Source organism: Sapajus apella, unplaced genomic scaffold, assembly GCF_009761245.1.
Source record: "Sapajus apella isolate SASKATOON/1434 unplaced genomic scaffold, GSC_monkey_1.0 scaffold91, whole genome shotgun sequence".
Classification (NCBI taxonomy): domain Eukaryota; kingdom Metazoa; phylum Chordata; class Mammalia; order Primates; family Cebidae; genus Sapajus; species Sapajus apella.
In genome coordinates this window covers 262,003-271,345 of record NW_022437031.1, presented here as the reverse complement: position 1 = coordinate 271,345, position 9,343 = coordinate 262,003, and the positions used below count along the sequence as shown (strand labels likewise).

The 9,343-nt window shown below is 35.7% G+C and overlaps 1 pseudogene; it reads left to right on the top strand.

Annotated features, from left to right (window-relative positions):
* Positions 1–8,380: 8,380 nt before the first annotated feature.
* Positions 8,381–9,034, top strand: LOC116534989 (annotated as a pseudogene).
* The last annotated feature ends 309 nt before the right edge of the window (positions 9,035–9,343 follow it).

Here is a 9,343-nt window from a genome sequence, read left to right as displayed (position 1 = left end):
GTGCAAGGAGAGGGAATCTAGTTAACCTTTAGAGGGAATGGCTTCACCACCAAGAACGCAGACAAAGAAGTAAGAAAATATATGATAACATATCCTTGTAGGTATTAATAGGGGTGGTGGGTTTGAGAAAGTTTTGTTTGTTCTCTTTTCTGTGAAATAGAAAGCAAAGTCATCAGCTGAGAGTGAGGATAAGATAAGGGGTATTGGAGGTTTGAGAAGAGAGAAAAATGAATACCCAGTGGTCTAGGACAAAGTCGGCAAACTGGGCAACATACATATCTTTTCATAGATGTGGTCACACATCATTTTTTAAAGTTCACTTTCAAAATCCTGTTCTTCATGATGTTGTCCCTAAAATTATCTGCCTGAGAATGGAGATGTAATATAGGCTTTTCTTTCCCACCTCTCATTTCATTGTCTCTACTACATATCCCACTCATTTTCTGGGTTCTCCTATGGTGCCTTTTCTCTGGTTGGTAAAATTTCTTGAACTCCAAACAACAATGGAAAACACAATTTGAAGATCTTTTTTTTTTTAATTATGAAAGTGAATGACTAATATATCCGAACAAGTCCTTTTGAAAATCAAATGGCTTACAATTTCTTTGATTTTATGAAAACTGAAGAAGTGCTTAATCAATATAACATGTGTTAGATAACTAGGTATTACATTTGATGATTTATCATTATGTGATTTTTGGCATTCTTAGTACTTCAACAAACTGACAGACACGTCTGTAACAAGTCTCCTTCCATTCTTATCTACTTACTTATTCTTCTGTCTATAAGAAAGATAATGAGGCATAGAAATGGCACTGAACCTAGGTTATCTTAGCAATAATTCAAATGTGAATCAGAAAAATAAAATCAGAAAATTAAAAACTGAAAATGTGTTTGTATCTTATACTGTGATATATTCCAAAAAGTGATACCTTTGTACTTGATAATTATTAATCTAAATTTGGAATATGTTTATTTATTTTGATTAATTGCAAACTGCTAATAATTGTGATAAGTCACAGTATGAAAAATTCATACTTAAAGCTTAATGGTGACAAAAATAATTTGTATATGTGAAACATATCTTCTTCTGGACAACTAGCATATGTTTATCAGAAATTAAATCATTTACAATTATTGGATTTATGGTAAAATTCTTAGATTTCATCTTAACAAATGTTGAAGTTATAGAATTATTTTAGAAGTTTCACTATCAGAACAGCTTGTGCGTAACTGGCAGGGGAGAGTGGCAGAATGTGTGGACTAGGGGCATGAAGTCAACTTTCCCAGCAAAACCAAATACTCACTTGAGATTAAAGGGCATGAATGTAAGGGAAGTCTACTTAGCATGGTTTTATGTTTTTCTTCCATCAAGTTCAGTTGCATAGGTGCACACATAGAGTATAAATAGTGCTGTGTTTTAACAGGATTGTTAGGTTAAAGAAATTGAGGATGTGTGAATAAAGTGTTATGATGATGTACCATGGAATTTATGCTGTGCAAAAAGGAAAGTAAGACAGGCAGTGGGTAAGAACCACTAAAACAACTGATTCCATCATTGAATTGTAGGTCTCTTCAAGGTAGACAAGTTGTTGCAATCTGAATCCTCCGATAATGAGCATGTGAATATTGGAATGCCTGAAATTGCAGTATTTGCATGAGTTGCAGTTATTATGAAAACAAAATCCAAATTTTACTGATTTCATTGTATTTTGTCCTTTTCTCTCGACTAGAATGCAGATTACGTTATGGCAGGAATTTTTGTCTCTCCTCCCCATCTGCTGCATTCTCAGAGCTTGATTGATTCAGATATGGTGCACAATGAATCATTGTAGAAATCTTTGTTGAAAGATGAATGTAGAATGTATGGCCATGGAAAATAATGGCTGAAATTGGGTAGATGAAGAGTTCATAACTCCAGGAGACTTGGTTTAGGAATTGGAGAGGTATGTGAGATAATTTGAGAAAATCAGGAAACAAATAAGATGGGGGTCTTACTTTGTCACTGAGGCTGGAGTTTAGTGGCAAGATCTCGCCTGGCTGCAACCTCGACCTCCCAGGTTCAAGCAAATCTCCTGCCTCAGCCTCCTGAGTAGCTGGGATTACAGGCACATGCTACCAAGCCCAGCTAATTTTTTTTTGTATTTATAGTAGAGACAGGGTTTTGCCATGTTGGCCAGGCTGGTCTTGAACTCCTGAACTCATGATCTGCCCACCTTGGCCTCCCAAACTGCTGAGATTACAGGCGTGAGCCACCACTATGCCCAACCAGGAAACAAAATTTTAAAAAATTGTGAAGGCATGAGGGACATGATGGAAAACTAAAGCAATGAGAAGTGGTTGGTGTGATATGATGATTCAAGCTTCAAAACTGGGGGTGGATTAAAGAGGTGGGAGGGAGAATAATCTGAAAAACAAAAAGGTGTGAAAGATACCTATGCTACCTACACATGTCAGGAACATAGAGGATAAGAGAGAAAACAGCTGCCATTTGAGAGAGCTGTGGAAGATGCGGTGACTTCAAGGGGTAGCCAGATTTCAACTAGAGCTCATGGAGAAGAACATTTACAAAGGAAAAGTTGAGATTTTGCAGATAACTGATCTGAAATTTCAGAGGCGAGAAATAAATGATTTTGGGAATTCATCAGGAAATTGGGGCTTTTTAGGTTATGGATTCTCAATGTCTTGAATTTGGTGAGATTAAACTTTTGAATGAATGATAGATTAAAATTACTATTTTCTAATACAATTTATATTTATTTACAACGACTAAAGATCAATTTGAGGCTGGGCACAGTGGCTCACTCCCATAATCCCAGCACTTTGGGAGGCTGAAGTGGGTCGGTCACAAGGTCAGGAGTTCAAGATCAGCTTGACCAACATGGTGAAACCCCATCTCTACTAAAAATACAAAAATTAGCTGGGCATGGTGGTGGGTGCCTGGAATCTCAGCTACTCGGGAGGCTGAGGCAGGAGAATTGCTTGAACTGGGACCCAGGAGGCAGAGGTTGCCATGAGCCAAGATTGTACTACTGCATTCCAGCCTGGTCTAGAACAACTTGCTCTTGAATGTTGACTGGATAAACAATGAAATGAAGGCAGAAATAAAGATGTTCTTCGAAACCAACGAGAATGAAGACACAACATACCAGAATCTCTGGGACACATTTAAAGCATGACTCCTTCTTAAAAAAAAAAAAAAGAAAGAAAGAAAGGATCAGTTTGATTAGTACATTGCCTTTGGTCTTTATTTGAGATGGAATTAATCACACATTATTTTCTGTGGTGTATTTTTAAAAATAATTTATAGACTATAGATATAAAATGATATAATTCAAGGCTGGGTGTGGTGGCTCTTGCCTATAATCCCAGCACTTTGGGAGACCGAGGCAGGCAGATCACCTGAGGTCATGAGTTCAAGACCAGCCTACCAACATGGAGAAACCCCATCTCTACTAAAAAATACAAAATTGACTGGGCTTCGTGGCTCATGCTGGTAATCCCAGCTACTTGGGAGGCTGAGGCAGGAGAATCACTTGAACACAGGAGGTGGAGGTTGTGGTAAATCAAGATCATGCCATTGCACTCCTGCCTTGGCAACAAGAAAAAAACTCCAATCTCAAAAAAAAAAAAAAAAAGAAAAGAAAAAGAAAAAAAAGATATAGTTCATAGGACAATTATAATAGATTATAGCTATAGAATGATATGAAGATATCATTTAGAAAACATTTTAGGCAGGGTGCAGTGCTCACATCTGTAATCTCAGCACTTTGGGAGGCCAAGGCAGGTGGATCACCTGAGATCAGGAGTTTGAGACTAGCCTGGCCAACATAGTGAGACCCCATCTCTACTAAAAACTACAAAAATTAGCCAGGCATGGGGGCGGGTGCCTCTAATCCCAGATGCTCAGGAGGCTGAGGCAGTAGAATCGCTTGAACCTGGGAGGCAGTGGTTGCAGTGGGCCAGAATCATGCCACTGCACTTCAGCCTGGGCAACAGAGGAGACTCCATCTCAAAAAAAAAAAGGAAAAAATTTTAAACCATTGTAGTAATATATATGGTTACATATAGGTGATACAATTTACAATTTCTATATTACATAATTCATTTCTATGTATACAGTTCATAGTTATTTCCATATCTGAACTAGAAAGAGGCATATACAAGGTATAAAATTTTAAAAATTTCTGTTCTATGCCATGACATTTAAAATTCTTGTTGATTATACTATTTGGTCATACTGTAGTCAGAGTTTCCACTTCATAAATATGGTCTTGCATAGCTTGTGATGGTTCACAGGTTTTACCCGCCCCATATAATGAATCATTAGTATTTTATTAGTACATTGGACTACTTTTGAAGGTTCTGTATGACTTTTATTTTTATGCATTATAAGAAACAGTAGGTTGCTGGTTTAGTGGTGCCCTAGTGATAGTGAAATTATTTTTATTTTCACCTGTATTATCTCCCCAGGGAACTCTTCTTAAATTTAGTTTTGATTCTGTCTTCATTGCCTTCTGTACTATTCATGCCACATGATAATAATAATGATAATACTTACATAGCACTTATTCCAGGCCCATAAATCTAAGCACTATACAGATGTTAACTTGTTCAAGTCACACATCAAGTACGATGTGATAGGTTTATCATTACCGCTTCTTATATAAATAGAGGAGAAAACTGAGGCATAGATGGAGTAACTTGATTAAGGTCGTAAATTTGTGTATGTCAAAACTAGGATTCAAAACCCTAGGGTTACACTCCAGAGACTATACCTTTAACTATACTGTCTTTAAAAGGTACATAGCTGGTAAATACTTTGAAATAATCAGTGGTGAAGGAAAGGACTCTTATTGGATTGATCTTTTGTCTTAATAAACATTGAGAAAGCACCTACAGTGTAAAATGCTCTGTTTTTCAGTTAAAAAAAAAAAAGAGAAATGGCTTCATAAGCCTGGAATTAAGTGAGAGAAACAGAAATCTAATTTGTACATGCAATTACAAAATTGTAAGTACTAAGAACAAAAAGAATGAGGTATGTTTACAGATAGGCCTTTCTTTGGATTTTATGGGTAGGCCTTTTTTGAGGAAGTCGTATTTAAGACTTGAATAATAATGAGAAGGAGCAAGCTGGGTCATGAGAGAAGAGTTTCTAGCAGAAGAAATAGTATATGAGAAGGCCAGGATTTCTGGAGCTGATAGAAAGGGTGCCGTTATTTTGTTCTTCACTTGGATTCAAACAGGAAACAGATTACAAACTAAAACTTAAAATATTTCATGGGGATTCATTTATAAAGAAATCAATTATAAAATTATAGGCTGGTTACAGGCATTACTTAGGGGATGGTGTAGAAACTTGGGGCAAGAGTTAGAAGAACTAGTGTGTATTACCCCAGGGCCTGAAGGAGAAACAGGTTGTTGGAACTGAGAAGGAGAGGGTCATAGAGGGCAGCCTTCATTATGAGAGCCTTATGAGTCCCTTCAATTGAGGGACACAGACAGCTAGAGCAAACTCAAAGAAAGGGAACCAGGAAAATAGATTCCTAACACTGTTTTACCTCCTGCCCTCTCATCTCCCAATGAGGCTGATCATCTATTCCCTAAACACAAAAGGAAAAGGCATGAGACCCCATTGATTAACCCATTCAGTTCAGTCTCTCAGGATGGAGAGTAGAAATGTCAAAGAGGATTTGGGTATCCATTAGAATTTTTGGCAGCTGAACAATCATGCTATGCCTTTAGTTCATATTATAGAATCTTTTATTTAGGAAAAATGGAGAATCTTTGAAGTGGGTGCTTTTGGAACAGGGAGATTATAATATTTTTATGAGACGGATTTTGCTTTGAAAATGGCACATGTTGTAGAAAGACAAGAGTACAATTGGAGTGGGGAGATACAAAGTTATTTAGTCATTTATATGGTGGCTTTGATTACAGATGCTTCTCAACTTATCATGGGATTATATCCCATAAACTCAGTATAAGTTGAAAATATTCTAATTCAAAAATACATTTAATGCACCTAAACTGCCAAACATCATAACTTACCCTAGCCTACCTTAAATGTGTTCATATACTTATATTAGTTTACATTAGCAAAATCATTGAACATGAAGCCTATTTTATAATAAAGTGTTGAGTATCTCATGTAATTTATTGAATACTGAACTGAAATCGAAAAACAGAATGGTTGTGTAAGTACTTGAAGTACGACTTCTGATGAGTGTGTATTGTTTTTGCTTTATCTTATATAGAAAAATATTAAGCTAAACCATTGTATGTTGGGGACCATCTGTGGTGTGGTTGCAAATCTGTTTTAAAGGTATAAATAACAGGACTTTATTATAGATTTTATGAATAGGTTGGATTGAAAGGTCACAGCGATTCTCATGTATCTGACTTATAGATAGATAGGTGTTACTGCCACAAACAGCCATAGAAAAACGTTTATGAACAGAATGGGGTAAGGATGTTGACCAATGATTTAGTTTTAGATATGAAATACTCAAGTGGAAGTGTCAACAAGTTGAATATACAGATTTAAACTGTTGTGATCCAGAGGCATACATTTGGGGGTCCTCTGCAACTAGATTTAAAGCTGTGTGATCATGATGTCATTTAAACTAAGAGTGCATGAGGGACTAGAAGGGAGAAATGTCTAAACCTTGTAAAACTTAGACATTCAGAGAAGACATATTAGGGAAGGAGTCAGCAAAGGAATCCAATTAAGCTAACACTTGTGTTACCCCACTTAGATTATAATAGTTTTGTGAGGTGGGTTTTATACTGTGAATAGGATCTGAGAATCAGGTTAATCATCCTGGCTTTTATTTTTGCCTCACTCCAAAACCATGATTTTTTCATGACACCAGGTTGTCTGTTACAAATTATAAATACTTCTTGAAGTCAACACCTTCCTAGATTAGTGAGGGAAAGCCAACATAAAAAAAAACATAATATGAATAAGAGAAGTAATTTTAAACCACTTAATTTATAAATTAATTCTGTGGTGTATAAAGTAGATTATAATTAACTAACCCTGTTTTCCATCGTTAGTTGAAATGATGTGGTTTTAAATCTTTTAAATAGGGCTAACCAATGTAACTAAAACACATTTTAAAATAGATTTTGCCACAGAGTTGCCACCAATTTGGTTTTACCTCCTAATGAATAAAAGCTTAATTTCATCTCTGATCTGGGTTTATGAAGAGCTTTGGTACTTACTTCCAACAACTTGTTCCTAAGAATTTAGTGTGTAATTTACTAAAAGAGACTAGAGAGTAGTTTGAAATGTACATTTGGAAACAAGTCTTGACATTTAAACCTCATCACATAAAAACATGAAATTCATTGTCTTCTACTAGGATGTCAACTATAGAGCTTTAAGCATCTTTGGTAATGACTGCAGTTTCATAATCAGTCCATTAACTACAAGATAACTGTCATGAACTTAAATGGATGTTCATAATGATTAGTGAGCAATTCCACTTAAGCATTCCTATACTTAGGAGGGTGAAGCACCTTTCAGTCGGTAAATAATACAGTGACTATAATAAGTCCTGAGCAGAAAATATTATTGAATCTGTGGCTTTGTCCTGATTTGATGTCTTAGGATAGAAGTTTTCATATCCAACTTTTCAAATTTGGTAACATTTCTAGATATTACACTTTTGCAATATGAAAATGTGTTATTAATATTTATATTTTAATCTTATAAAGGCTAAATATATATATCTCTATAGGGATATATTCATAGGATAGGTATCCTATATATATCTATATAAAGATACATACATAGGACTATTTCTACTTACACATTTCCTGATATTAGGCTTCCAGCATGTTTGTGAAGCAGAAAATATTTGGGCTGAAAAGGGGAAATTTGTTTCCAATAAGTACTATATCTTTCCACTTAATGTAAGATAATAAGTAGAATTATTACATAAAATATTTGCTTGGAGATAAGGACAGAATTTGTACTTAAAATTTCTATCAAAAATTTTTATATATTCATTTGTAAATTTAGAGTCTATTTCTTTTGGATTGAAGTTAAACTTTCACCATAACTTCTAAAATCTTCATTGATTCATTGATTCATTCTGCCTTCTATGTGCCAGATATTCTTCTACCTCCTGATAATACAGTTTTATATTAAAAAACAGCTAAAGCCTCATCTCTCACGAGGAGAGTGACAATTCTTATCATTCTTGTAATTTAAACTTCTTAAAATTTGATGAAGTTGATAAAAGTTGAAACCTGACATTTGTTATATATACAAGCTGGATTCCCAAAACAAGTGTTACATAGGGAAAAATAAAAACAATGAGATATCTTTGTAATGGAAACATGTCATGGAAAGCTAGGTAACCAGTGGGCCATGGTTGGGCTGCCCAGGCATGTGGGGGGCATTACGGTGGCCCTCCCCCTGGGTCTATGGGCTCTTGCTGTTACCTGCCTCTTCCAGCTCCTCCCCATAGTATAAAGGGTGCCTGAGCAAGGGGCTCAGAGCAATCACGGCAAGGACCAGGTTGTTTTTGAACATCCTGCTCACCGGTACACCAGGGGTTGGAAAAACCACACTAAGCAAAGAACTTGCATCAAAATCAGGACTGAAACAATTAATGTCGGTTATTTAGCTCGAGAAGAACAATTATGTGATGGTTATGATGAGTATGATTGTCCCATTTTAGATGAAGACAGAGTAGTTGATAAGTTAGATAAGTTACTGTAGATTACAATGATTGTGATTTCTTCCCTAAATGCTGGTTTCATATAGTTTTTGTGCTGAGAACAAGTATCAATGTATTGTATGAAAGACTTTAAACCAGGGGTCATAATGAGAAGAAACTAACAGACAATATTCATTGTGAGATTTTTCAAGTTCTTTATGAAGAAGCCACAGAATCCTACAAGGAAAAAATCATGCATTAGTTGCCCAGCAATAAACCAGAAGAGCTAGAAAATAATGTAGATCAGATCTTGAAATGGATTGAGCAGTGGATCAAAGATCATAACTCCTGACTTATAAGGCTAGCTACTTGAAAATCACTCTTTGTTGATGTCTCTCTGCTGACATCATAGAAATTCTCAAGCATCAGTAACACTTTATTAAAATCACGCTGCAGGGCTAGCAGGTGAATAGTATATAGGTTTAAGCTGCTGTTTCTTTCTCTCCATGCAAAGCTTAATACTTAATTGCTAAAGAATAAATAAATCTGACAAAATGAGTGAATATCTTTTAAGTTTATTACATTAAAAATGCAGATGATCTCTAAAACTAAAGACTAAAGAAAAAGTCTTGTTGGAGGGGTGCACCAAGATGGCTGAGAGAAGCCAGCAC